The following is a 5,722-nucleotide window of genomic DNA, read 5'->3' on the forward strand; positions in this document are numbered from 1 at the left end:
CAACACTCAGCAAAAGTTTTTTTGCTAATAACCATGGCAACATTCTGCGGAAGAAATGGAACTTTCAGGTTCTAAAATGCTTTGATCTTCTAGGTTATATAAGCTGCTTTGTTCTTCACATGATCTTTATTAACGCAACAGTGAGCAAACATTTCACAAACTCCTTGGACTCAGTGACTTTACTTACTCTTTCTCACTCATTCTGACAACAGCAATATTTTTGATCTAATGATGGAAGTGCATCAGTTCAGTATAAAGAGTCGGGGACAAACACGCTTTAAAGTCCTTAAGGATCATCTTTGCCCAGAAAACTGCATCGGGCTGTGGCAGTTTTCAAATGCCTGCAAACTGAAATATGAGGCTTTTTACTTTTTCTGTGAGAATTTTGAGGAGGTTTCACTCTGTAAAGAATTTTTGCAGCTTGCGGTGCAGGAGCTGGCTGATATCCTGGGTCAGGATGACCTTACTGTTACCCCTGAGAGCACAGTTTATCAAAGTGTTTTAAGATGGATAAACCACATGCCTGAGGAACGACAGGGAGCCATTTCTACTCTGTTACCAAAGGTACGACTGGGGCTGATGGACAAAAGTTACATCACAGACAATGTGCTTAACAATGATGTGGTAAAAACAAACCCTGAGGCCCACCTCTTCGTCTCTAAGACCCTTAAAGTCATGTCTAACCCTTCGTTACTCTGCTCTGAGTCTGGGATCAACAACACCTTGTTTTGCCGTCGTTTGCCAAAGGCCGTCTTACTGATGGTTGGATTATATTCTAAGACCATAAAGGCTTTTGACTACAGCACTAACAGCTGGATCACAGTTCATACTCGTCACAGTCTGGAGGATCACATGACTCGTTTAGGCTTCTACAGGACTGTCTTCCTTGATAGATATCTCTACATTTTGGGTGATAGTTTAAGATTGTTGGGCCCCTCTAACAGAATGTGGAGGTTTAACCTAGTCACACACACTTGGCAGGAGATGTCACCGATGCATAAATCACAAACCAATATGAGTGTTACCGTGCTAAAGGGACGCATCTACGCTATGGGAGGCCTCAGGAATCATACCTCACTCAGAACTGCTGAACGCTACCAACCCAACAAGTGGACGTTCATTGCATCGATGAATGAAGAGAGGAGCAACGCCAGCTGCACTACACTGGACAACAAGATTTACATATGTGGAGGACAGAGTAATAGAGTACTGAATACTGCTGAGTATTACAACCCAGACACCAACCAGTGGACACTGATCACTCCCATGGGAACACATCGGTGTGGACTTGGGGTCGTTGCATATATGGGCCACATTTTTGCAGTTGGAGGCAGCGATGGGTCCAGAGATCTGAGGTCTGCTGAGGCTTACGACCCAGAGACCAACACCTGGTACGATGTCCCTGAAATGGTCCACACACACTGGGACTTTGGCATTGCAGTGATGGACAAGCGGATCTTTGTTGTCTCGTGTTGGGAAAAAAAAATTGTGGAGTGCTACGACTACACCACAAATACTTGGTCTGTGGTATTTTCTGGCATGGACCACTGCTATAAATTAGTGAGATGCTGTGTGATTTCTGGACTTCCCAACATGGCTGAGTACTGTTCCCCTCGTGAACCCATCATACCCAGGACACATGTCTAAAAACAGTCTAAACCAGATATTGAGAAGGAGCATAACCTGCTGAGTGTAACCTGCTCTGACCACGTCTGTGTGTATCAATAAAGACATTGGAAGAACTAGTGTGTGAATTAATGGATCAGTGGGTGGGTGTATTTTAAACTATGTAGAAGCATTTTGAATCTATTGATTGATTGATTGATTGATGCTTGTGTGGGTTTTCTTTGTGATCCTCTGAACATCAAAAACATGTAAGTTAGGTTAAGTATGGACACCCTCTAAAATGAGAGGGCACGTCTCAAAGAGTTTTCCTTCAAACTAAAAGCAAGTAGAATGAGAAGTTTGGCCTCAACAGAAGTTGTGAAGCACAATATTGTAAAGGACAGGAAGTGGTGATGTCACATGATACACATCAGATGAGTAATGAAAGTACAATGACTAATGTCTAAACACACACAAGGCAAGTATCATTTTCTGATCAACCGCTTAAAACCCCTCCTAAGTAATTTGTCATGATGTTTAGGCTTAAAGGTGAACCATTCCATACAAGGTAAAGGCCGAAAATGGCAGAGATGAATTTATTCAGCTGGGTTTGATTTTAAACAATAATAATAATAATAATAATGCATCAATTTTATATAGCGCTTTATCATAGACACTGAAAGTCACTTTACAGAGTGTAAGGGAAAAATTGGTTAATTATGTTTACAAATACATTTATTCATATTATTACTCATAGACCTTATTCTTTTTAAGTTTTTAAGTTGAGACTTTTCATTTCTGCTGTCTCATGTTTTCTGCTTTCTTCTCGAGGTCAGCCACATGCTTCCCAAAACACATCTTATCCCTCAAGCAAGACACAAAAACACCCTTTTGGTGAGAGACACACACACATGCACATAGTCACACATACACATCCAATACACATCCATTTACACACATTCACAACATACACACGCACACACACTATCAAGGACAGATACCGGGTGACGCCATCTCCGAACGAACAGAACAAACTGACTTGACCTCCTCCCTGCTTTCTACTTCTTATCTCTCGAGGTGGGGGTAGAACAGTTGAATTGGGTAGAAATGTGTGTGTAAAGTGTGATCTTTAGTCAGTCTTGCTTTTTCCTCGGCCTGGGGCCTTTTGACCATCCTTGTTGTGGGCTATCTTTCATTCTTACAGGGTGGAAGCTTCTTTTGAACTCTTTTTCATTTAGTTAATAACAAATCCTTTTTTTTATAAAACCATCACGCTTTGACTGGACTCCATCATTCAAATAGAGAAATAAATCATGTCTCCAAATGAGGTCAACCGCAAATTTGCCGTGACAAGAGTTAAGGTATTACTCTTCCAATCCACACTTAGTGGAGGTAAGCTACTATTGTAGCCACAGCTGCCCTGAGGGCTTCCATAGTGCGCAATCGGCCCCTCCCACCACCACCAACACTCACTCACACACTACATTCATACGAGGCAATGTGGGTGAAGTGCCTTGTCCAAGGACACAATGACAGACACCACTGGGGTAACTGTCCCCCACCTGGAATTCTCGGGTCTTTTCCTATGGTAGTACTCGGGGACCTTGAGTATTGGAGCGTTACATGGAAAATGACCGTATTTTTCCTTTAAAGTTCAGCACCTGATGGTTACTATAGTTACGGGTGCAGGCTCTTAAGCCATGAGTGACTTGCATTCTATTGAAAATGATTAATCTATCCTTGAAATTGAATGTAAACCCAATTGTTTTTCTTTAAGACGTTGCTGCTAACAAAAACACCAGGATGCTTACAGAGCTACTAATGGAGGTGAAGCAAATGTCATGGGACATTCAGTTTATTAAGGCTGAAATTGCCAAATCCACCTTGAATCCTCCTGGAGCTGGACCTGAATCACAGAGAGAAGAGAACTTCCCTATGGTGCTGTAACCGGTTCTAAACAAACTTTGTGAAAATTGAAACTCAAGGTCTGGAATCACCACTTTCATTAAATGATGTCCTGGTTCGGGGTAAAGACAAAATATATATATATATATATATATATATATATATATAAATTAGTCTTTGGTGTAGAAAATGAATGACTCCACACAGAGAATAATGCACAGACAAACTGCTTAGGTGTTATACCAAAATTATTATTTAAACAATTTTCACAACTTTTTGCATTAACAGCATCACAATTTATTCCCCAAAACAAAAATAAAATAAAACAAAAACTGGCCAGGAAAAAAAATAAATAAATACGCTGTAGCTTTAGTCCCTTTTTGTTGTGCACAACTTTAACTCAGTCCAAAAAAAATGTTGAAAAGAAATCAGTTTTTAGGAGTGGGTTTCTGAGTCACAAGTGTTGGAAAGATCTTACTGGTGTAGGAGACATGAAATCCAAGTCCTACTGAAGCACTGAGAATCCAAAACGATTGTCGTCTCCACGGCCACAGGTCCTCGTGTTGGTAGAATTCAGCACAGAGCGGACAGACGGCTCCTCCTTCACACTGAGACTCCTCCCACAGTCCAGGCTATCATGACAAGCACAAAGTTTCAGACACCACGCCAAAAAGCCCAGGTTTTGATCCTTTTTCCTTAGTGTTAAAGAGAGCTGACTATCACTCAACCTCCCTCCACTGTGCACGTGGAAAAGATGGTAACCACACAGTCACACTGCCACCTAGTGGATTTTACCCTCAAGTGTCTGTCAACTGCTGTAAAGTGTCATAAAAAAAATAATTATAATCCCAAAAAAAATTGACACCAATATATAAATAAAATAAGGACATAGCCCCAGCACATTTGTCTACTTACACATTGACATAGAAAGCTTATACTTTGTTAATGATTTACTGAAAACTTAAATATTTTATTATTTATTTATTATTTATTCAGTTTATTTCCGACATGGTTACATCACCTTTTTTTTTTTTTTTTTTTTTTTTTTTTTTTTACATGCCGAAAAAGGAGACGAGAGAAGCAGTTTGCTTATCCGGGTCCCGTCCCCTGTTTTACCATCGCAAATTTACATGGGTTTACATGTCTCTCTGGTCAAACATTCTTGATTTCTTCTGAACGTCCATCTGTAGTCAGTGTTGTCCTCCTCCTCTATCTTTGTTCGTGTTGGCCTTGTTCCCTGCCAGACGTTGTTAGCATTCCTCCAGTTCAAGAATAGTTCCTCTTTCGAAGGTGTTTGGAAGGTTTTTCCCTTTTCATCCACAATGTCACCTTGTTTTGTCTCTACATCAAGGGTAATCCAGCTGTTGTTAGTTCCATTGGCAGTGTTGTATCCTCCACTGTCTGATGATGGGATCAGATCCAACTTGTATAAACACATCACTACATCCCAGTTCACAAGCAAGGCAGTATTTTAATGTAATATATCTTAGTTCATAAGCGTGTTTCTAACTGCTGTTGTTAGTTTTATTGGCAGTGTTGTATTTTCCACTGTTAGATTTAACTTGTATAAACACATTATTATATCCCAGCTCATAAGCAAGGCAGTAATTTCATTGTATAAAAAAAAAAAACGTGTTTCTAACTGCACATATGACAATAAACACTTTGAATTTAAATTTAATGTAATCCTTAATCACCCCACCACCTAGCAATTGAAATGAATAAATGACAGACCTTTTTTACTCTTGGTTTCACATTTAAATCGGTCTCCGTAAAATAATCACAGTCTGGGTCCATATCCATGATTACCATCAGTAGTGTTGTTGTTTAGGTGGATCCTTCGTATTTTCCCAAGTTGTCCATCGTTTTGATGAGAACTGGTTTTCCGTCCTCTTCTTCCAGGATGTAAATCCTGCAGTTTTTTGACCAAGTCTTCATAATCTTTCCTCCTTTTTTTATTTGGCGTGCCTTCCATGCAATGCTTGCATTTTGTTTCGTCAGGTTTTCATTGATGTACACCTTCGTTCCCTTGAGTTTATTTCTTTGCTTGAGTATTTCTCCTTTGAATTTTATATTCGTGAAGGTTATTTTTACAGCTCTGGTATCATTTCTCTTTGGCAGGAGATGGCAGGAGTTGATGTTGTCAGGGTTCAGGACAATGTCCTTCGACTTCAGGAAGTCAATGACCTGTTGTTCAATCGATTTTGTTTCT

General features: G+C 40.0%; 1 pseudogene; it reads left to right on the forward strand.

Annotated features, from left to right (window-relative positions):
• Nucleotides 1–519: 519 nt before the first annotated feature.
• Nucleotides 520–1,742, forward strand: LOC114471466 (kelch-like protein 10 pseudogene; annotated as a pseudogene).
• Nucleotides 1,743–5,722: the final 3,980 nt, after the last annotated feature.

This window comes from Gouania willdenowi, chromosome 10 (assembly GCF_900634775.1).
Source record: "Gouania willdenowi chromosome 10, fGouWil2.1, whole genome shotgun sequence".
NCBI classification, from domain to species: Eukaryota; Metazoa; Chordata; class Actinopteri; order Blenniiformes; family Gobiesocidae; genus Gouania; species Gouania willdenowi.